This window comes from Sus scrofa, chromosome X, assembly GCF_054392235.1.
Source record: "Sus scrofa isolate SSC_HxYL_T2T_F1_AM1 chromosome X, Sscrofa_HxYL_maternal_Yorkshire_Landrace_v2.0, whole genome shotgun sequence".
Lineage (NCBI taxonomy): Eukaryota > Metazoa > Chordata > Mammalia > Artiodactyla > Suidae > Sus > Sus scrofa.
Genome location: NC_139401.1, coordinates 51612800 through 51638138, shown reverse-complemented (window position 1 = coordinate 51638138; position 25339 = coordinate 51612800). Strand labels below are relative to the sequence as shown.

The 25339-nt window shown below is 36.1% G+C and overlaps 1 protein-coding gene across 12 annotated transcripts in view; it reads left to right on the top strand.

The window, feature by feature from the left end:
- Window positions 1-25339, top strand: part of PFKFB1 (6-phosphofructo-2-kinase/fructose-2,6-biphosphatase 1) — an 86498-nt gene that overhangs the window by 5393 nt on the left and 55766 nt on the right. Inside the window, exon 2 of one of the 12 annotated variants that reach the window (XM_085006152.1) lies at window positions 772-848. The gene's annotated coding sequence lies outside the window, so the exon portion shown is untranslated. 12 annotated transcript variants of the gene reach the window in all.

Below are 25339 nucleotides of genomic sequence, written 5' to 3'. Positions count from 1 at the left end.
ACTTGCTGACCAAGCTTCCACTATGCTAATGCTATAGAAGGTCTAGGCTCAGGGCTAGTGAGGGAGAATTAGTTACTTAGAGGAGCCCAGGAAGAAGTAGGATGGTAAATATACTATGTAAAATGGAGAGTATGGAGGGAGGGGGAAGAGAAAAAAAATAATCCTTCAGTTCTTCTTCCTCCTTTTTTCCACCAGCAGTATAAATCACTCATACGGAGATCTAGGAGCCTGGATGAGACTGAAAATTATCCCCTTCCCCTACCCCACACCAAGCCACTCTTGATCCTTTCCAAGGGGCTGTTGAGTTAGCTGGCAAGCAGGCAAGCCACTTTCTGTATACCTGGGTCCTCCATTGTTAGTACCCTTATATTCCTAGGGGTTGGGGAAATAATATATGTAAATCACCTAATATAGTCTCTGTCATATAGAGCGTGCAAACTAAATATGTACTCAATTTAGTTCTGAGACTCTCTTCCCTCGTCTACAAAACAGAATTTTTAATACCTACCTCCCCATGTTGTTGGCGTGATTCAGTGAATCAGACTGCCTATGTTTGAGTCCCAGCTTTGCCACCTCCTGCCTCTGTGACCTTGGACAATTTTCTTAACTTATGCGTCCTTCCATTTCTTCATCTGTAAAAGAAAGTTAATGATAGTGTTTTTGTGGAGATTAGAGAGCTAAAGCACATAAAATGCTTAGAGGAATGCTCAGTGCACTCAATAAATGTTATTTTTTTCTTATTACTATTTTTATTATTATTTAAACAATAAGGTGAATCTGTCAACTTCTTGCCCATCATATCCCCAGCATCAAGCCTGGAGCCTGATTTGGCACACAGCAGATACTCAGTAAGTGGTCACTCTGTGCTAATTCTACTCTACCACTCACCATAGCCAAGCATAGGGCTCTGTGTGTACAAGACAGTAACTCATTAGTGATTGACTGAATCATGTAAGACCACAGATGCAATACACATGGTGCTCTGGGCAATGTTTGCCTCAATTCCTGTGTTGAGCAGGCCAGGCTCTTTACCCCAGAACGATCTGAGTCACCCTTTACTTGTAGCATCCTTTCTAGAAGACCTGCCCAGCCCCAAAGGGGGCATTGGGGGAGAGGAGGCACAGGATCATTTAATGACATTATTCTGAGGATTAAATGCATTAACATGTGTAAAGTGCTTGGAGAACTGTATATATTCACCTATGATGTTTTTCTCACTCAACGTTATTATTTTGTGTGCTATCTATATTATTGTTACATGCAGTTGTAGATTGCTTATTCTTCTTGCTGGGTAATATTACATTTTGTGGCTACTCCATGGCTTATTTATCTACCTTACTGTTGATGGGCATTTAAGTAGTTTCTAGTTTGGGGTATGAACAATTATGCAATGAAAAATTTTATCCCCACAAATTTGGAATCAGTTTTTCAAGTCACACACACATACATGCACACAATTTTTGGCATTTTGATCGAAATTACAGTCAACCTGTATATCAACTGAAGGAAAGTTAACATCTTTATGATACTGAGTCTTCTTTAAACATGGTATATCTTTCCATCTACTTCAATTTTTCATGTTATTTAAGTGAAGTTTTATAATTTAAAAGGGTTTGTACATCATTATAAGGCCATTTTTTCACTTTTAAAAGTTTTACTGATATATAGTTGATTTACAATGTTGTATTGATTTCTGCTGTACAGCAAAGTGATTCAGTCATATGTATACATATATTCATTCTTTTTCAGATTACTTTCCCATTTAAGTCATCACAGAATAATGAGCAGAGTTCCCTGTGCTGTACTGCAGGTCCCTGTTAACCATGCATTCCATATACAGTAGTGTGCATATGCCAATCCATCCCTCCCCCACACCTTTCCACTTTTGTAACCATAAGCTTGTTTTCAAAGTCTGTGAATTTGTTTCTGTTTTATGAATAAGTTCATTGGTATGATTTTTTAAGATTCCACATTTAAGGGATAACATATGATATTTGTCTTTGCACTTAGTATGATCAACTCTCGGACCATCCATGTTGCTGCAGATGGTGTTTCATTCTTCTGCATGGCTGGAATAAATAAATCCTTCTTTATTCTATTGTGTATATGTACCACATCCTTATTCGTTTCTCTCTTGACAGACATTTAAGTTGCTTCCATGTCTTAACTATTGTACATACTGCTGTGATGAACATTGGGGTGTGTGTACCTATTTGAATTATGGTTTTCTCTGGATATACACCCAGGAGTGGGATTACTGGATCCTATGATAGTTCTATTTTTAGCTTTCTGAGAAAACTCCATACTTTTTTCCAAAGTGATTGTACCAATTTTCATTCTTACCAACAGTGTAGGAGGGTTGCCTTTTCTCCAACCCTCTCTAGCACTTTTTGTAAACTTTTTGGTGATGGCCATTCTGACTGGTGTGAAGTGATGCCTCATTATAGTTTAGTTTAAATTTCTCCAATAATTAGTGATGTTGAATATCCTTTCGTGTTTTTTGGCCATCTGTATGTTTCCTTGGAGAAATGTCTATTTAGATCTTCTGTTCATTTTTTATGTTTTTTTTTTTTTTGATATTGTTGGTTGCATGTTTTAGAGATTAATCCCTTGTTGGTCACTTCATTTGCAAATATTTTCTTCCATTCTGTAGCTTGTCTCTTCATTTTATTTAGGTTTCCTTTATGTACAAAAGATTTTAAGTTTAATTGGGTCTCATTTATTTATTTTTGTTTTTATTTTCATTACTCTAGGAGGTGTATCCAAAAATATCTTGCTGTGGTTTATGTGAAACAATGTTTTGCCTATATTTTCCTCTGAGAGTTTTACAGTACCAGGTCTTAAATTTAGGTCTTTACACCATTTTGAGTTCATTTTTTGTATGTGGTGTTAGAGAATGTTCTAATTTCATTCTTTTACATTTATCTGTCCAGTTTTCCCAGCACTACTTATTGAAGAGACTGCCTTCTTTCCATTGTATATTCTTGACTCCTTTGTCATAGAGTAATAGACTATAGGTGCATGGGTATATTTATGAGCTTTCTATCCTGTTTCATTGATCAATATTTCTGGGTTTGTGCCAGTACAATATTATTTTGATGACTTCAGCTTTGTAGTATAGTCTGAAGTCAGAGAGTCTGATTGTTCCAGCTCCATTTTTCCTTCTCAGGATTGCTTTGGCTATTCAAGGTACTTTGTGTTTCCATAATTTTTTTTTTAATTTTGTTCCAGTTCTGTGACAAACACCATGATAATTTAATAGGGACTGCACTGAATCTGTAGATTGTCTTGCGTAGTATAGTCATTGTGACAATATTGATTCTTCCAATCTAAGAGTGTTGTATATCTATCTTTCCATCTGTTTGTGTTGTCTTTGATTTATTTTAATCTGCAACTTATAGTTTTCAGAGTACAGGTCCTTTGCCTCTCTAAGTAGTTTTATTCCTAGGTATTCTTTTCGATGCAATGCAAATGGAATTGTTTCCTTAATCTAACTTTCTAGTCTTTCACTATTAGTGTATAGGAATTCAAGAGATTTTTGTTCATTAATTATGTATCCTGCAACTTTACCAAATTCATTGATGAGCTCTAGTAGTTTTCTGGTAGCATCTTTAGGATTTTCTATATATAGTATCATGTCATCTGCAAACAGTGACAGTTTTACTTCTTCTTTTCCAATTTTAATTAATTTTATTTATTTTTCTTCTCTGATTGCCGTAGCTACAACTTCCAAAACTGTGTTGGATAAAAGTGCTGAGAATGGATATCCTTGTCTTTTTCCTGATCTTAGTGGAAATGCTATCAGCTTTTCACAATTGAGAATAATTTTAGCTGTGAATTTGTCATATATGGCCTTTATTGTATTGAGATAGCTTCCCTCTCTGCACACATTCTGGATAGTTTTTATCATAAATGCATGTTAACTTTTTTCAAAAGCTTTTTCTGTGACTACCGATATAATCATATGGTTTTTATTCTTTAGTTTTTTGATGTGGCATATTACATTAATTGATTTACATATATTGAAGAATCCTTGCATCTCTACAATAACTCCCAATTGATGATGGTGTATGATCTTTTTAATGTATTGTTGGATTTGGTTTGCTAGTATTTTGTTAAGGATTTTTGCATCCATGTTCACAGTGATATTGGCCTGTAATTTTTTGTGTGGTGTCTTTGTCTGGTTTTGGATTTAGGGTGATGGTTGCCTCATAGAAAGAGCTTGGTATTATTCCTTCCTCTGCAATTTTGGGGAGAGTTTTAGAAGGATAGATTTTAATTCTTCTCTAAGTGTTTGGTAGAATTTGTCTGTGAAGCTATCTGGTCCTGGACTTTTCTTAGTTGGAAGTATTTTAAATCACAGTTTCAATTATAGTATTTGTGTTTGGTCTGTTCATATTTTCTATTTCTTTCAGGTTCAGTCTTGGAAAATTATAGATTTCTAAAAAATTACCCATTTCTTCTAGTTTGTCTGTTTTATTTCATATTGCTGCTTGTAGTGGTCTTTTATGCTCTTTTATATGTTTGTTGTGTTAGTTGTGACTTCTTTTTCATTTCTAATATTATTCATTTGAGCACATTCGCTTGCTCTCTCTCTCTCTCGCTCTCTCTCTCTTTCTCTCTCTCTCTTTTGTCTTGTCTTTAAAGGGCTGCACCCGCGGTATATGGAGGTTCCCAGGCTATGGGTTTAATCGGAGCTATTGCTGCCAGCCTACGCCAGAGCCACAGCAATGCCAGATCCGAGCCACGTCTGTGACCTACACCACAGCTCACGGCAACCCTGGATCCTTAACCCACTGAGCGAGGCCAGGGATGGAACCCTCAACCTCATGGTTCCTAGTTGGATTCGTTTCCACTGCACCACTACGGGAAATCCCCTGTCTTTTTTTTCCTAGATGAGTTGGGCTCAAGTTTTATCAATTTTTTTATCATGTCAAGAACAAGATTTTAGTTTCATTGATGTCTTCTAGTTTTTGTTGTCTCTATTTCATCTAGTTTTGATTTGCTCTTTATGATTTCTTTCTTTCTACTAACTTTGGGTTACACTTATCCTTCTATCTCCAGTTTCTTTAGGTGTAATTTTAGGTTATTTATTTGAAATTTTTCTTGTTTCCTGAAATAAGATTGTATTACTGTAAACTTTCATCTTAGAACTGTTTATGCAGGATCCCATAGGTCTTGGATTGTCATGTTTTCATTTTTATTTGTCTCTGGGTACTGTTTGATTTCCTCTTTGATTTCTTTTTTGGTGTTATAATATTTACTTATGAAGAATACTATATTCATTGGTAAATATTAATTAATTGCTGTATCAAACTAATGTTTTTTTATATCATATAATTATTTTTATTTTTTTCCATTATAGGTGGTTTAGAGTGTTCTGTCAATTTTCTATTGTACAGCATAGTGACCAGGTTACACATATATGTATACATTATTTTTTCTCACATTACCATACTTCATCATAAGTGACTAGATGTAATTCCCAGTGCTACACAGCAGGATCTCATTGCCAATGCATTCCAAAGGCAACAGTCTGCATCTATTAACTCCAAGGTCGCCATCCATCCCATTCCTTCCCCCTTCCCCTTGGCAACCACAGATCTATTCTCCAGGTCCGTGATTTTCTTTTCTGTGGAAAGGTTCATTTGTGCCATATATTAGATTCCAGATATAATTGAAATCATATGGTATTTGTCTTTATATAACAATGAAAGATCATAAAGAGAAATCAGGAAAACCATCCCACTTACCATTGAACCAAAAAAATAAAATACCTATGAATAAATCTATCTAAAGAGAAAAAAGAACTATACTCTGAAAATTATAAGATGCAAATGAAAGAAATCAAAGACAACAAACAGATGGAAAGAAATACCATGCTCTTGGATTGGAAAAATCGGTATTGTCAAAATGATTATACTACCCAAAGCAATCTACAGATTCAATGCAATCCCTACCAAAACACCCATGACATTTTTCACAGAACTAGAACAAACACTCCAAAATTTGTATGGAACCATAAAAGACCCAGAATTGCCAAAGCAATCCTGAGATATTAAAACCAAGCAGGAGGCATAACTCTCTCAGACTTCAGGCAATATTACAAAGCTACAGTCATCAAGACATGGTGGTACTGGTACCAAAACAGACATATAGACCAATGGAACAGAATAGAGAACCCAGAAATAAACCCAGACACCTATGGTCAATTAATCTTTGACAAGGGAGGCAAGAACATAAAATGGGAAAAAGAAAGTCTATTCAGCAAGCATTGCTGGGAAACCTGGACAGCTGCATGCACATCAATGAAACTAGAACACACCCTCACACCATGCACAAAAGTAAACTCAAAATAGCCGAAAGAACTAAATATAAGAGAAGAAACTATCAAACTCCTGGAAGAGAACATAGCCAAAACATTCTCTGACATCAGCCTTACAAATGTTTCCTCAGGTCAGTCTCCCAAAGCAACAGAAATAAAAGCAAACATAAACCAGTGGGACCTAATCAAACTGACAAGATTTGCACAGCAAAGGAAACCAAAACGAAAACAAAAAGACAATTTCCAGAAAGGGAGAAAACTGTTTCAAATGATGCAACTGACAAGGGCTTAATTGCTAGAATGTACAAGCAACTTATAAAACTCAACAGAAAAAAGCCAACAACCCAATTGAAAGATGGGCAAAGGACCTGAAGAGACATTTCTCCAAGGAGGATACACAGATGGCCAGCAAACACATGAAAAAATGCTCAACATCGCTGAGTATAAGAGAAATGCAAATCAAAACTACCATGAGATACCACCTCACACCAATCAGAATGGCCATCATTAATGAGTCCACAAATAACAAGTGCTGGAACAGGTGTGGAGAAAAGGGAACCCTCCTGCACTGTTGGTGGGAATGTAACCTTGCACAACCACTATGGAGAACAGTATGGAGGTAACTTAGAAAACTATACATAGAACTACCATATGACCCAGCAATCCTACTCTTGGGCATATATCTGGACAACACTTTCCTTGAAAAAGACACATGCACCTGCATGTTCATTGCAGCTCTATTCACAATAGCCAAGACATGGAAACAACCTAAATATGTCCATTGACAGATGATTGGATTAGGAAGAAGTGGTATGTATTCACAATGAAATACTATTCAGCCATAGAAAGAATGAAATATTGCCATTTACAACAACATGGATGGAACTAGAGACTCTCATACTAAGTGAAGTAAGTCAGAAAAAGAAAGACAAATACCATATGCTATCACATATCTGGAATCTAATATATGGCAAAAATGAACCTTTCCACAGAAAAGAACATCATGGACTTCATTCCATCTTTGATTTCTTCAGTGATCTATTGGTTGTTTAGTAACATACTGTTTATATTCCACATGTTTGTGTTTTTGTAGTTTTTCTGGTAGTTGATTTATAATCTCATAATGTGGTCAGAAAAGATGTTTGATATGATTTCAGTTTTCTTAGGTTTACTGAGGCTTGTTTTGTGGCCCACCTTATGATCAATCCTGGAGAATGTTCCATGTGCACTTGAGAAGAAGGTGTATTCTGCATTTCGATGGAATGTTTTATAAATACTAAGTCCATCAAGTATAAGGTATCATTTAAATTCTGCTTTTTATTGAATTTCGTTCTGGATGGTCTGTCTATTGAGGTAATTGGGGTGTTAAAGTCCCCAACTATTATTGTGTTACTATCAATTATTCCTTTTATGGCTGTTAGCAGTTGCATTATATATTGAGGTGCTCCTATGTTGGATGCATATATATTTACAATTGTTGTATCTCCTTCTTGGACTGATCCTTGGATAATTATGTATTGTCCTTCTTTCTCTCTGGTAACAGTCTTTATATTTCTTAAATGTTCATCTGATATGAGAATTGCTATTCCAGCTTTCTTTTGATTTCTATTTCATCACCTACCTTTCTCCATTCCCTTACTTTCAGTCAGTATGTGTCCCTAGATTTGAAGGGAAACTCTTGTAGACAGTATATATACAAGTCATTGTTTTTTCAATTCATTTAACAAGCCTATTTCCTTTGCTTAGAGCATTTAATCCATTTACATTTAAGGTAAATATCAACATGTATGTTTTCATTGCCATTTTGTTCATTTTTTAGATTTGTTTTTATAGGTCATTTTTATTTTTATTTTTTTATTTTCCCACTGTACAGTAAGGGGATCAAGTTATCCTTGCATGTATACATGACAGTTACATTTTTCCCCCCACCCTTTGTTCTGTTGCAACATGAGTATCTAGACAAAGTTCTCAATGCTACTCAGCAGGATCTCCTTGTAAATCTATTCTAAGTTGTGTCTGATAAGCCCAAGCTCCCGATCCCTCCCACTCCCTCCCTCTCCCATCAGGCAGCCACAAGTCTCTTCTCCAAGTCCATGATTTTCTTTTCTGAGGAGATGTTCATTTCTGCTGGATATTAGATTCCAGTTATAAGTGATATCATATAGTATTTGTCTTTGTCTTTCTGGCTCATTTCACTCAGGATGAGATTCTCTAGTTCCATCCATGTTGCTACAAATGGCATTATGGCACTCTTTTTTATGGCTGAGTAGTATTCCATTGTGTATATATACCACCTCTTCCGAATCCAATCATCGGTTGATGGACATTTGGGTTGTTTCCATGTCCTGGCTATTGTGAATAGTGCTACGATGAACATGCGGGTGCATGTGTCTCTTTTAAGTAGAGCTTTGTCCGGATAGATGCCCAAGAGTGGGATTGTGGGGTCATATGGAAGTTCTATGTATAGATTTCTAAGGTATCTCCAAACTGTTCTCCATAGTGGCTGTACCAGTTTACATTCCCACCAACAGTGCAGGAGGGTTCCCTTTTCTACACACCTGCTCCAGCACTTGTTATTTGTGGATTTATGAATGATGGCCATTCTGACTGGTGTGAGGTGATATCTCATGGTAGTTTTGATTTGCATTTCTCTTATACTCAGCGATGTTGAGCATTTTTTCATATGTTTGCTGGCCATCTGTATATCTTCCTTGGAGAAATGTCTCTTCAGGTCTTTTGCCCATTTTTCCATTGATAAATTGGCTTTTTTGCTGTTGGGTTGTATAAGTTGTTTATATATTCTAGCGATTAAACCCTTGTTAGTTGCATCATTTGAAACTATTTTCTCCCATTCTGAAAGTTGTCTTTTTGTTTTCCTGTTGGTTTCCTTTGCTGTGCAAAGCTAACCTCAACAAATTTAGGAGCATAGAAATTACCTCAAGTATCTTCTCTGACCACAATGCCATGAAATTAGAAACCAACCATGGGAAAAGGAAAGAGAAAAAACCTACTCCATGGAGACTCAACAACATGGTACTGAAAAACCAATGGGTCAATGTGGAAATCAAGAAGGAAATTAAAAACTACCTTGAAACAAATGATAATGAAGACACAACCTCTCAAAATCTATGGGATGCTGCGAAAGCAGTGCTCAGAGGGAAATTTATAGCAATCCAGGCCTTTCTCAAAAAAGAAGAAAGATCCCAAATGGACAACTTAACCCTCCACCTAAACGAATTAGAAAAAGAAGAACAAAAAAGTCCTAAAGTCAGCAGAAGGAAGGACATTATAAAGATCAAAGAAGAAATCAATAAAATAGAGACTCACAAAACAATAGAGAAAATTAATAAAACCAAGAGCTGGTTCTTTGAAAAGGTGAACAAAATTGACAAACCCCTGGCCAGACTCACTAAAAAGAGGAGAGAAAGAACCCAAATCACCAAAATTAGAAATGAAAAAGGAGAAATCACAACGGATACAGCAGAAATACAAAAACCCATAAGAGAATACTATGAACAACTCTACGGCAACAAGTTTGACAATCTGGAAGAAATGGACAATTTTCTAGAATCTTACAGCCTGCCAAAACTGAATCAAGCAGAAACAGACCAACTGAACAGACCGATCACTAGAAATGAAATTGAAGAGGTCATAAAATCACTCCCTACAAATAAAAGTCCAGGACCAGATGGCTTCACAGGTGAATTTTATCAAACATATAAAGAGGAATTGGTGCCCATCCTCCTTAAACTCTTTCAAGAGGTTGAAGAAGAAGGAATACTCCCAAAGACATTCTATGAGGCCACCATCACCCTCATTCCAAAACGAGACAGAGATACCACCAAAAAAGAAAACTATCGCCCAATATCATTGATGAGTATAGATGCAAAAATTCTCAACAAAATCTTAGCCAACCGAATCCAACAACATATCAAAAGAATTATACACCATGACCAGGTTGGGTTCATCCCAGGTTCACAAGGATGGTTCAACATACGCAAATCAATCAACATCATACACCACATTAACAAAATAAAAGCCAAACCCACATGATCATCTCAATAGACGCAGAAAAAGCATTTGACAAAATCCAACATCCATTCATGATCAAGACCCTCGCCAAAGTGGGTATAGAGGGAACATTCCTGAACGTAATCAAAGCCATTTATGATAAACCCACAGCAAATATAATCCTCAATGGGGAAAAACTGAAAGCCTTCTCACTCAAATCTGGAACAAGACAGGGATGCCCACTCTCACCACTGCTCTTCAACATAGTTTTGGAAGTCCTAGCCACAGCAATTAGACAAACAAAAGAAATCAAAGGCATCCATATAGGAAGAGAAGAGATAAAGCTGTCACTGTATGCAGATGACATGATACTATACCTAGAAAACCCTAAGGACTCAACCCCAAAACTCCTTGAACTGATTAATAACTTCAGCAAAGTAGCAGGATATAAGATTAACATTCAGAAGTCAGTCGCATTTCTGTATACCAGCAATGAAGTATTAGAAAAGGAATACAAAAATACGATACCTTTTAAAATTGCACCTCACAAAATCAATTATATAGGTCTTTTTTCTTCTATACCTCTTTTGTTCTCTCCTCTTCTGTTTTGATGACTGTCTTTAGTGTTGTGTTTTGGATTGCTTTTTATTTTTGTGTTTTTATCTATTGTAACTTCTTGCTTTGTGGTTATCATGAGGCTTTAATATAGCAGTCTACATATATACACACACACATATATATATATATGATTAAGTTACCAGTCTCTTAATTTCAATGCCTTCAAAGTGAAATGCTCTGGGGGCTCCTCATCGTGATGCTTGATCCCCAGACTGCGAGCTTTATGTGGGACTCAGAACTCTCATTCCCATTGGGAGAACCTCTGTGATATATTTATCCTCCAGTTTTGGGTCACCCAGCTGGCACCTATAGAATTTGATTATGTTATGAAAGGGCCCTTTGTACTATGTCATTGTGGCTTCTACTTTCTCTTTGGATGTAAAATATCTTTTTTGGTAGTTTCCAGTTTTTCTGTTGATAGTTTATAGTGAGAGCAGGTGAGCTCGTCCTTTGACTCTGCAATATTGTCTCCTCCATCCAAATATCTCCATTTTATTAAGGCTGCCTGGATGATAATTTTATTATTGCCTCATATCAAAATGTAGCCTCTTCTAAGCAAGAGGCCAAAGATGTAGAGGAAGATGTGGCAACTGAGCCACTGACTTCACTTCCCACCTTTCTCTTTTATTTTCAAGTCATCTGTATCTTTGTATCTAAAATGTCTTCTGTAGGCATCATCCAGTTGGATCTTGATTTTTTAAGCCAATCAGACATTTTCCATCTTTTGATTGGATTGCTTGATCTGTTTGTATCTAATATTATTAGTTAAGTATTTGGATTTAACTTTATCATTTTCCTTACTTTTTCATATAGCTTATATCTTTTTTCTTTATTCCTCCTTTTTTTCACATTAAGTAAATATTATCTAGTTTACTATTGAATTTCTTTAATAGTTTTTCACTATATTGAGGTATTTTCTTGTGGTTGCTCATGGGCTTTCCAAACATCTTAACTATTAGTATCTACTTTAGATTTATGCTAACTTAATTCCAATTAGATATAGAAATGTTATCCCTATATAGCTCTGTTCCATTTTCTCTGTTTTCTGCTCTTATTTCATATACATCATATCTTGATATGCTAAAAACCCAACAATATATTGTTGTAATTATTTTATATAATTTTTGTTTTAAAGAAGCTGAGAAAAGTAAGAATATATATATATATGTGTATATATATATATATATATATATATATAGTTTTAAAATATTTACTCTCGTTTTCTCTTCATTTGTTCCTGTGAGTTTGAATTACCTTCTTGTGTCATTTCTTTACTCCAGTATAATTCTCTGCTTTGTGACTAGGTTAGGCTATTTTAGGACAGTCTGTTTCTCTGCAACATGAGGCCCTTGGTGTTACTTCTTGGAAGGCATGGCCTTTGAGCTCACTTTGACTATCTCTTTCCCTATTCTCTCTATTAAGCTGTAAGTCTCATTTGATATTTTTCCAAAATTAGACAATTGGTAATTTTTTTAAATTGTGGCAAGAACACTTAACATGAGATCTACCTTCTTAATTTTAAATGCATAATAAAGAATTGTTAATTATAGGCACAATTACAATAGATCCATAAAACTTACTCATCTTGTATAACTCAAACCCTATATCCATTATACAGCAAATCCTCATTTCCTGTCAACAAACATTCTACCTTCTGTTTTTATGTGATTGCCTATTTTAGATACCTCATATAAGTAGAATCATGCAGTTTCTGTACTTCTGTGACTGGCTTATTTCACTTAGCATATTGTCCTCCAAGTTCATCCTGTCACGTATTACAGGATTTCCTTATTTTTAAGAAAATAATATTTAATTATATACCATATTTTCTTAATCCATTCATCTACTAACTCCAAACTCTCAGTCCATCCTTCTTGCTCCCCATCCCCTTGGCAACTACTAGTCTGTTCTCCATGTCCATGAGTTTGTCTCTTTTCTGTATATAGGTTCATTTGTGCCATATATTAGATTCCAGATATAAGTGATATCATATGGTATTTGTCTTTCTCTTTCTGACTTACTTCACTCAGTATGAGAGCCTCTAGTTCCATCCATGTTGCTGCAAATACAATTAATGTGTTCTTTTTATGGCTGAGAAGTACTCCATATCTTCTTAATCCAGTCATCTATTGATGGACACTTAGGTTGTTTCCATGTCCTAGCTGTTGTAAATAGTGCTGCAATGAATATAAGGGTGCATGTATGTTTTTCAAAGAAAGGTTTTTTTCTGTATATATGCTCAGGAATGGGATTTCTGGATCATATGGTAGTTCTATATTTAGTTTTCTGGGGTACTTCCATACTGTTTTCCATATGGTTGTACCAATTTACATTCCCACCAACAATGGTGGAGGGTTCCCTTTCTCCACACCCTCTCCAGTATTTATTTGTAGACTTACTAATGATGGCCATTCTGATCAATGTGAGGTGATAACTCATTGTACTTTAATTTGCACTTCTCTAATAATTAGTCATGTTGAGCATTTTTTCATGTAACTGCTGGCCATCTGTATGTCTTTTTGAAGAAATATCTATTCATATCTTCTGCTCATTTTTCAGTTGGGTTGTTTGTTTTTTTTTTGCTATTGAGTTTTATGAGTTGGTTGCATATTTGGAGATTAAGCCCTTGTTAGTTTTATTGTTTGCAACTATTTTCTCCCATTCTGTAGGTTGTAATTTGAGGTTTATTATAGCTTCCTTTGCTGTGCAAAACATGTCACTTTGATTGGGTCCCACTGGTTTATTTTTGTTTCCATTTCTAGAGCTTTGGGAGACTGACCTAAGAAAACATTTCTACAGTTGATGTGAGAGAACGTTTTGCATACATTCTCTTCTAGGAGTTTTATAATGTCTTGCCTTATGTGTAAGTCCTTAAGCCATTTTGAGTTTAATTTTGTGCATGGCGTGAGGGTGTATTCTAGTTTCATAGATTTACATGCAGCTGTCCAGTTTTCCCAGTACCACTTGCTAAAGAGACTGTCTCTTTCCCATTTTATATTTTTGCCTCCTTTGTTGAAGTTTTTTTTTAAATTGTTATTTCCCCGATACATTTTTTTTCTACTGTACAGCATGGCGACCCAGTTACACATACATGTATACATTCTTTTTCTCACATTATCATGCTCCACCATAAGTGACTAGACAAAGTTCCCAGTGCTACACTGCAGGATCTCATTGCTAATCCATTCCAAAGGCAATAGTCTACATCTATTAATCCCAAGCTCCCAATCCATCCCATTCTCTCCCCCTCCCCCTTGGCAACTACAAGTCTATTTTCCAAGTCCATGATTTTCGTTTCTGTGGAAAGAGTCATTTGTTCATATATTAGATTCCAGATTTGTCTTTCTGATTTACTTCACTCAGGATGAGAGTCTCTAGTTCCATCCATGTTGCTGCAAATGGCATTCTTTTGTTCTTTTTTATGGCTGAGTACTATTCCATTGTGTATATAAACTGAGTCTTCCTAATCCAATCCTCTGTCAGTGGACATATTTAGGTCGTTTCCATGTATTGGCTATTGTGAATAGTGCTGCAATGAACATGCAGGTACATGTGTATTTTTCAAGGAAAGTGTTGTCCAGATATATGTCCGAATGGCATTGCTGGGTCATATGGTAGTTATATGTATAGTTTTCCAAGTACCTTCATACTGTTCTCCATAGTGGCTGTACCAGGTTACATTCCCAACAACAGTGCAGGAGGGTTCCCTTTTCTCCACACCCTCTCCAGCAATTTTAATTTAATTTAATTTAATTTGTGGAGTTATTAATGATGGCCATTCTGACTGATGTGAGGTTGGATCTCATGGTAGTTTTGATTTGCATTTCTCTAATAATCAGAGATGTTGAGCATTTTTTCATGTGCTTGTTGGCCATCTGTATATCTTTCTTGGAGAAATGTCTATTCAGGACTTCCCATGTGTCTCATGGCATGAATCTCTATTTTATTGATTTCCTCTGTGATCTTTATGATTTCCTTCCTTCTGCTGACATTAGGGGTTTTTTGTCATTGTTGTTCTTTTCCTAATTCTTTGAGGTGGTGGGTTAAGTTGGCGACTTGAGATTTTTCTTCTTTTTTGAGAACAGCCTCTATTGCTATGAACTTCCCTCTAAGCAATGCTTTTGCAGCATCCCACAGATTTTGAATGATTGTGTTTTCATTATCATTTGTCTTGAGCTATTTTTTAAATTTACCTTTTGATTTTTTCATTGACCCATTGGTTTTTTAGTAGCATGTTATTTAGTCTCCATGTAGTCAGGTTTTTTTTTTCCACTTCTTTTCTTGTGGTTGATTTCAGTTTCATGCCATTGTGGTCAGCAAAGATATTTGAAATAATTCCTAAACTCTTAAATTTGTTGAGATTAGTTTTGTGCCTGAGTATGTGGTAAATCCTTAAGAATGTTCCATGTGCACTTGAAAAGAATGTATTTTTTTTTTAGATGTAAGTCCTGAAAATGTCAATGACGTCTCATTTTTCTATTGTGTCATTTAGGACCTCTGTTGCCTTATTAATTTTCTGTCTAAAGGATCTGTCCACTGATGTGAGCGGGTGTTAAAAATCTCCTACTATATTTGTATTCCCATCAATTTCTCCTTTTAAGTTTTTTAGCATTTGTTGTGTGTATTTGGTGCTCTTATCTTAGGGGCATATATATTGATGGGTGTAATATCCTCTTCTTCAATGAATCCTTTTATAGTTAAATAGTGTCCTTCTTTGTCTTTCTTTATGGACTTCATTTTAAAGTCTATTTTGTCTGATATGAATAGTGCAGCTATTGCTTTCCTGTCTTTTCCATTCATGTGAAATATATTTTCCTATCCCCTCATTTTCAATTTATATGTGTCCTTTGCCCTAAGGTGAGTCTCTTGTAGGCAGGATGTAGCAGGCATTTTTTTAATCCAGTCTGCCACTCTATGTCTTTTGTTTGGATCATTCTGTCAATAGACATTTAAGGTTATTATTGATGAATATGTATTTATTTCCATTTTAAACCTTATTTTCCAGTTGATTCTATGTTACTCCTTTGTTCCTTCTTTTTTGGGTTGGATGATTTCCTTTTATTTTATGCTTGTGTCCTCTTCTTTTTAGTTTTTGTGAATGTATTGCTTGGTTTTGATTTGTGGTTGCCCTGTTATTCAAGTATATGAACCCATTCCTATACCTGCTTTCTTTAGCCTGATAGTCATGTAGGTTCAAACACATTCTAGAAAAAAAAGTCTAGATTTTTCTTATTTTTCTTTCTCACATTTTATGATTTTGATGTCCTATTAACATCTTCATGTGTATACTTTTGCAATTCCTTGTGTTTATTTTCACTTTTACAAAAGTTTTTTTTTCTTTTTTTTTTCTGTATTCTGGCTTAGTTAATGATTACTTTCCAATAGTGATTTCCTCCATCCTATTTCTTCTTGCTTCTTTTTTATTTAAAGGAGCACTTTCAGTATCTCCTTTTGAATGTGTTTAACATTTCTGGACTCTTAGTTTTTGTTTGTTGGAGAAATTCAAATAGAAGATATCAAGATACAGGAAGCATATAGGGAAAAATTTGGAGCCTGGACTACTAGGCTATATGCTTCCTGTATCTTGACATCTCTTTCCTTTAGATTTGGAAAGTTTTCATGCATAATTTCTCCAATTATATTTTCAATCCTCTTTTCTTTTTCTTCTCCTGGAATCCCTATTATTCGTAGATTAGCCTGCTTTATTTTATCCAATAGATCTCTTATATTGCTTTCATATTTTTTCATTTGGCTTTCTGTCTGCTGTCCTGAATGGATGATATCCATTATTCTATCTTCAAATCACTAATTCATTCCTCTACATTATTCATTCTGCTCTTCAGTGCCTTTAACTCAGTTTGCATCTCTTCATATGAATTTTCTATTTTTTCTTGTCTCCTCCTTATATTTTCTAGTTCCTTTCTAAAGGAATCTACATTACTGTTCATATCTGCTCTTAATTCCTTCATATTCACCCTTAATTCTTTCAGTATTTTCACTATCTCCTTTTTGAACTCAGTGTCTGTTAGATGACAGAGGACTATTTCATTGCTTGCTCCTTCTGGTGAATACTCCTGTTCTTTTAACTGGGAATGATTCCTGAGCTTCTTCATTTTGCTTATATTTTTCTTATTCTGTGAGTTTAGGGAAACCATCTACTGTAGTCTTGGGGGGTTATTCACATGAACAGCACCCCTGGGTATTTTGTGAGGGCTTACTATTTATTTTTGGCATGAGGATTTGGATGCTTGCTGTCTCTTTCCTCAGTGTGCAGGCTATTATTCCCTTGATAGGATGTTGTGTGTGCTTCCATGGAGATGGAGGCAATAGGCAGGGCTAGTAGCTAGGGCCTAGTTGCTGGTCTCTTGAGAGTAGCAAGGACCTGTGGGAAGGTGGCACAGGCTGCTTCTAGGTTCAAGGCCCTGGGAAATGGCAGTGAGCCTCAGGCAGATTTAGGCAGCAGTGTCAGTGGCAGGGCATGCGCATTCCCATTGGAGTGAGAGTAACAACGGTGGTGCTTGGTTGCTGTTTCCTCCTCTGTGCCAACCTCTGAGGTGACTGAGGCTGAAGGTGGTGCCTGTTCATGGACCCCTAGTTGTTCCAGGCCATGCCCACCTCTGGAGTCAGAGAGAAGTGTGCTGGTTTGCCCCTGCTGCCTGTAGACCATGCAAGAAGAACCCTGTCATGCTTAGCCCATGCAAGAGTCCTCACCACCTATAGCTGGTGCAAGAGGGGCTTTGCTGCCCATAGCCACACCCTCCAAGAGTCTGCACTTGCACAGAGAAAGGTATTCCTATGGTGTTCTGCCCCTCCTCCTCTTGCTCTCCCCACCAATGGTGTCTTGCTTCTCCTGTGGGCCCAGATCTTCCCTCAGGTTCTTTCGGGTGTGGCTCTCCACTCCCCAGCCCTTGGTCCACCACCACTCCTTAGCTCCCTCAGGCTGTCTCCACACAGCCAACCCTAGTTATCTCCCTGGAACTGACCTCCAAAACCTGGGTCTCAGTGCCTAGCCCCCACCTGAGCATCTCAGGTGGTGGTGTCTGGGGGTGGTGTTACTGATGGTCTTTGCAGCTCTCTCTCTGCTTTGCCCTCCTTGTTTTGGCTGCTGTGCTTTTCTCTGTGTCTTCTTTGAGGTCCTTCTGTCTCAACTGATCTCCCTGTCAGTTAGGTGGCCTCCCAGTGTGTGGATTCCTTTCCTCTTTCACTGCTCCCTCTCGGGATCCTGATTCTTTTTTTTTTTTTTTTTCTCTTCTCTCTCTCTCTTTTTACCTTTTGTTCTACCCAGTTATGTGGAGGGTTTCTGGCCCCTCTTGGAGGTTTAAGGTCTTCTGCCAGTGTTCAGTAGATATTCTGTGTGAATCATTCTACATGTAGATTTATTTTATGTATTCATGGGAGAAGGTGACCACTATGTCTTACTCCTCTGCCATCTTGACCCCACCTCTCCCATCTTGTTCTTGATATTAGGAAAGCATTCAGCCAATCAAATGCAAGGTACATTAGCTATAATTTTTTTCAGATATCCTTCATTTGGTTGAGGAATTTCCCTACTGTTTTTTCTTTACTAAGAGTTTTTATCAGGAATGAATATCATAATTTGTCAAAAGGTATTTTTTTAATCTCTTCATGTAATATGTGGTTTTACTTCTTTACTGATTATTTTTATATATTGAACAAACTTTGCATTCCTGGTATAAACTATGCTTGGTTGTAGTGTATTATTTTTCATATGTGGCTAATTTTTTGCTTTTTTATTTAAGTATAGTCAATTTGCAATATTGTGTTAGACTTGGGTATACAGTGTAGTGATTTACTTTTTTGCAAATGATATTCCTTAAGTTATTAGGTTATAGGTTATTAAAAGATTTTGGATATAATTCTCCATCCTATATAGTAAATCATTGCTACTTATCTATTTTATGTATAGTGGTTTGTATATATTAAACCTATACCCCAAAATTAACCCTCCCCTTCTCCTTTGGCAACCATAAGTTTTTTCTACATCTCTGAATCTGATTCTGTTTTATATATATATTCATTTGTCTTTTTTTGAGTCCACATATGTGATATTATACAACATTTTGTCTTTTGTCTGCCTTATTTCACTAAGCATAATATTCTCTACTTCCATTCATTTTGCTGAAAATGGCAATATTCCATTCTTTTTAATGGCTGAGTAATACATACACCCCCCCATTCTCTCTCTCCTCTCTCTCTCTCTCACACACACACACACACACACACACACACACACACATACATCTTCTTAAGTAAATAACCTGTTAATGGGCACTTGGGGTGTTTCCAGGTCTTGGCTTTTATAAATTGTGCTGCTATGAAAATTGGAGTGCATGTATTTTTTCAAACTAGTGTTTTCATTTTTCCAGATACATACCCATGAGTGGAACTGCTAGATCATATGGTAGTTCTAATTTTAGTTTTTTAGGGAAACTTCATACTATTTTTCTTAGTGGATGCACCAATCTACATTCCCACCTACAGTGTACAAGTGTTCCCTTTTCTCCACATCCTCTCCAACATTTGCTATCTGTAGACTATTTGATGATAGTAGTCTTGAGCTGATTCCTCATTGTAGTTTTCATTTGCATCTCTTTAGTTATTAGTAGTGTTGATCATCTTTTCATTAGCCTTTTAGCCATCTGTATGTGTTCTTTGGGGAAACATCTGTGTAGATCTTCTGTCCATTTTTTGATTGCTTGTTTTTTTTGGGTTTTGTTGTTGTTGTTCATTTGTTTGTTTGTTTGTTGCTACAGTGTTGTGTGTGCTGATTGTATATTGTGGGTCTTAACCCCTGTCAGTGACATCATTTTCAAGTATTTGCTCTCATTTGATAGGTTGTCTTCATTTTGTTGATGGTTCCCTTTGCTATATAAAAGCTTTCTAGTTTAATTTGGTCCTATTTGCTTATTTTTGCTGTTATTTCTTTTGCCATGGAAGTCTGAGCTAAGAGATATTAATACCACTTATGTCAAAAACGTTTTGCCTATGTTCTATAAGTTTTATTGTGTCATGTCTTACACTTAGGTCTTTAAACTATTTTGATTTTATTTTTATATATGATATAAGGGAATGTTCTAATTTCATTGATTTACATGTAGTTATCCAGTTTTCCCAGCATCACTTGTTGAAGAGACAGTCTTTTCTCCATTGTTTATTCTTGCCTCTTTGTCATAGATTAATTGACCATAGGTGTGTCTTGAAAGGCTTTATGTTTCTAGAAACTTGTCCATTTCTCCTAGGTTGTCCAATTTGTTGTTCATAGCATTCTTTTATGATTTTTTTTTGTGTTTCTGTGGCATTGGTTGTTATTTCTTCTCTTTCATTTCTTTTTTTTTTTAATTCTCTCTTCATCTTGCTGAGCCTGGTCATCTATATTTTCTAGTTCCTCATCAAAATGATGTGCATTTATATCAGTAATTTTCTTAATTCAGTTAACATTTTTATTACCACTTTTTTGAACTTAGTGGCTGGTAGACTAATGATCTCTGATTCATTATTAATTTCTTTCAAGGAACTTCTCTCGCTCTTTCAGTTAGGAGTAGCTCTACATTTTTATTTTACTTTAATTTCTCTGTCTCTCTGGATTTAGGAGAAACAGTTATCCATTTTGGTCTTGAGGGGGTGTTTTTATGTGGCTGCATCCCTGTGTAGATTACATTTGTCCAATGTCTTTGGTGTGAGGGCTGGTTTTGATGTGAATGTTACCCACATCTTTCCTTAGAGTGTGCTGGCCTCTATCACCTTGATATGGGGTGTGGTTGGTTTAGAGGATCTAAGCATGTGCACTATGAGAGATAAGACTTCCTCTCTGCTCCATGCTTTTGCTGCCCTATCAGGGATTGGATCTGCTCTTCAGTTGCTGAAGCAGAAGCCTTGAGTGTTGGGCTTGAGCAGGCTCTGTTCCGTTTGAGTTCATATTTTGCTGTAAAGTAGAAGAGTATTGAAGTAAGTTAGCTCATAAGCTCACAGAGTCCCAATGCACTGTCTGTTCAGGCATCTGTGGCTCCACTCAGACACAGCCCAAGTTTGCATCCCTGCCCCTGTTGTGGTCATCCCAACTCTAGTGCAAGGCTGAGGCGTGGAGTGGATGGGGCCAATACATTCACTAGGTTGGAACTAAGGGTTGGGGCATTGTGGCTGCAGGAATTGAAGTGGCTGCATTGCTATCAGAGATCTGGGATGATTGTGGGATGTATATCGAGCTAACACAACCAATACTGGCTGCTGCTGCCCCACCTGGACCACAATCAGGACTCTGAGCCTCCTCCACATCCCTAGATCTAGTCTCCCAGAACCTGTCTGCCCCAGATCCAGCACTAAGCTGTGACATGGAGTGGGTAGGGCCAGAGCCTTTGTTCAACTAGGAGCAGGAGCTGAGGCATGATGGTTGAAGCTGTGCCCTTGGCACCACTTGAGTAAGCATCAACAATCACCACTGCTGCCCCCACCTGGACCTACATGTTGCCAAATTTGAGTTGCCAATTTTTTTAGGTTTTTTTTGTTGTTGTTCATGAAGGATATTCATTTGTATTTTTCTCTTTTTTTGTACCATTTCTTCTGAGTTTTGTATCAGTGTAATACTGGCTTTATAAAATAAGTTGACAGGAGTTCCTGTCATGGCTTAGTGGTTAACAAATCTGACTAGGAACCATGAGGTTGTGTGTTTGATCCCTGCCTGGTCTTGCACAGTGTGTTAAGGATCTGGTGTTGCTGTGAGCTGTGGTGTAGGTGGCAGATGTGGCTCAGATCCAGCATTGCTGTGGCTCTGGCATAGGCTGGTGGCTACAGTCCAATTAGACCCCTAGCCTGGGAACCTCCATATGCAGTGACAGTGGCCCTAGAAAAGGCAAAAAGACAAAAATAAAATAAAATAATAAAATAAAATAAAATAAAAAGTTGACAGATGTTTTCCTATCTTCTAGTTTTCTGAAGAGATTGCATAGAATTTACAGCCAAATTTGGGTAATGGGTTTTTTAATTCAAAATATATTTGTCTCTCTCATAATTGACGTGCTTATACCATTTACCTTTAATGTAATTATTTGTATATTTGGATTCACATGTACTATTTTCTGGTATGTTTTCTTTTTTTCCCCGTTTTTTTGTTCCTTCCCCCCTTTCCTTCCTTCTTTTGGCTTATTGAACAGTTTTTAATATTTCATTTTACTTAACTATTGTGATTTTTACTTGGCATAATTTTTTTGTATTTTCTCTAGGGATTACAAAATACACAAGTTTTCAGTCTGTATAGAATCAATCTGTTACTACTTAAATAAGAGTGTATGAACTCTACAACCATGTATGCCATTTTATGCTTTTCTCTTCATGCTATATTTGTTTTATATGACACATCTATATTCACTGAGGATCCATGTATACCATGCTATATATACAATGCTGTTTTTTTTTTTTTTTTTTTTTTTGCTTTCTAGCATCCAAGATTTTTTGAAGGACTTAAAAATATGAAAAATCTATTACATTTATCCATATACTTACTATTTCATTTGCAATTCCTTCATTGCCTACCTTCTTAGCTTCCTTCTGGTATTGTTTTTTTTTTCTGTCTGATGAACCTCTTTTAGCATTTCTTTCAGTGAAGTTATGCCAGCTACAAGGTCTCTTAGTTTTCCTTCACTGAGAAAGTTTATTTTCTTGAATGATTACTATTTTAGCTGAATATAGAATCCTAGCTTGACCACTCTTCTTTCAGTACTTTAAAATTTTTGTGCAACTTTGCTCTGGCCTCCATGGTTTCTGATAATAAATCTCCAGTCATTTAAACATTGTTGTTCCCTTATAGGTAATGTGTCATTTTTCTTCAACTACTATCAAGATTATTTTCTTTTCCTTAGTTTTTAGCAATTTGATTATGATGTGTCTAGATGGGATTTCATGGTTTTACCCTATTTAGGATTTGCTCAGCTCTTTGAATCTCTTAAGTTTATGGATTTTATAAATGTGGGAAGTTTTCTGTCCTAATTTTCTCAACTACTTTTTAAGGCCCTCCTGAAATATATGTGGTATGAGGGAATGTCCTAATTTCATTGATTTATGTGTAGCTATCCTGTTAAAAAAAAAAGTTTAGCCATCTGGAACTCCAATAACATGAATATTAGTCTATTTTTTCATACACTGGTCCCTTGATCTTTGTTCTTTTTCCCCAATATTTTGTCTGTCTGTTGTTCATATTGGATGATTTCTATTGATGAATCTTTGAGTTTAATGACTCTTTTCTCTATCTGTTTTCTCTTTCATTGAGTCCATTTGATGAGGGTTTGGTTTTTGTTTGTTTGTTTGCTTTTTAGGGCTGCACCTGCACCATGTGGAAGTTCCTAGGCTACAGGTTAAATCAGAGCTACAGCTGCCAGCCTATGCTACAGCCATGCTGGATCCAAGCCGCGTCTGTGACCTACACCACAGGTCATGGCAACATTGGATCCTTAACCCACTGAGCCAGGCCAGAAATCAAACCCGAAACCTCATGGTTACTAGCCGGATGGGTTTCCTCTGTGCCACAACAGGAACTCCCTTGGTGAGGGTTTTTATTTTGTTTGATTATTGTGGTTTTCAGTTTTAAATTTTCTATGTGATTCTTGCTTATATCTTCTGCTTCTTTGCTAAGCCTTTCTAATTTAATATTTATTTCAAGATTTCTTATAATTGCTCATTCAATAATTTTTATAATCAAAAATTTAAGATAATTCTAATGTCTGTGTCATCTCATCATTCATGTGTATTGATGGTCTTTTTTCATGTGAGTTGAGATTTCATGGTATTCGTATTTTGGTTGAGTTTTGTTTCTATTGTGGATATAGTTTCTATTACGATGATATTGTATTAATTTTATCCTGTGGAGGTTCATATTTTTGTTTTACCCTTCTATGTGTTGTGGTTCCAAAATCAATTCAGTTTTTAAAACTTTTCTAGAACTATTTAGATTACAACTGTGTGTGTACCACCTAGTGGTCAATAGGGGGCTTAGGTGGAAGTATGCTTGATAGTTCAGTTTCCAAATCTTTGGCATGCTAATTAGGGCCACATTAAAGCACTCACAGATCAAGTGTGAGCTGCAATGAACAATGTTGTATGTTGTACATGTATCTTTTCAAATTAGTTTTTTTTTTCACCAGATAAACGCCCAGAAGCGAAATTGCTTGATCATATAGTAGTTCTATTTTCTTATTTCTTTGAGGAACATCCATAATATTTTCATATTGACTGCATCAGCTTATGGTCCCATCAACAGTGCATAAGAGTTCCCTTTTCTCCAGATTATTTCTTCATTTATTCCTTTTCCAATGTTCTTACTTTAATTATATAGATTAAATTTCTTACCTATATCATATCCCTTCTGCCTAAATAAAAGATTTCTTATCTTTTGAAAAGAATCATTTTGAAAAAATCATTTTGACTATTTTTTTATTTATTTTTTATTGTTATTTCCCCCAACACACTTTTTTTTCCCCCACTGTACAGCATGGGAACCCAGTTACACATACATGTATACATATTTTTTTCTCCCATTGTTGTACTTACAATGGAACATGACAATGGGAGAAAAAAATGATTTATTTATTTTTACATGGTATTTTTTTAATTGTAATCAATCGCTATTTCCCCAATACATTTTTTTCTACTGTACAGCCTGGTGACCCAGTTACACATACATATATACATTCTTTTTTCTCACAGTATCAAGCTCCATTATAAGTGACTAGACATAGTTTCCAGTGCTACACAGCAGGATCTCATTGCTAATCCATTCCAAAGGTAATAGTTTGCATCTATTAACCCCAAATTCCCCATCCATTCCACTCCCTCCTCCTCTCCCTTGACTATTTACTTATTTATGTTCCATATTATTTTTGAAGGGCATTTATGTTGAATTTAGAATTGGATAAGCAGTGTTCTTTTTAACTTTCAATACTTTAAAATTTTATTCCACTCTGTTTGTTTCCGTGGCTCTGATAATAAGTCTAGTGTAATTTTTCTTGTTCTTCTCTAGGTAAAATATTTCCTTTACCTCTTTTTCCTGGCTACCTTCAAGATTTTATTTTGCCTGGTTTTCTGCAGTTTGAATTTGATATGTCTGGATGTGATGTAGTTCTTTTTAAAGCTGCATTTACCCTGCTTGGTGTTCCCTAAGATACTTGGGTCTGTGGTTTATATCAATATCTTTTTTTTTTATTTCAGGAATTATTTCTTCAAATACTTGTTCTCCATTCTCTCTCTCTTTTCCTTCTGGTATTCTAACATGATAGTGTATCAGAGTTCTTGGGTGTTTTCTTCTGTTTTCTTTTCTACTCTTTTTTCCTCTCTCTGCATGTCAGTTTGTATAATTTTTGTTGCTCTATCTTCAAGTTC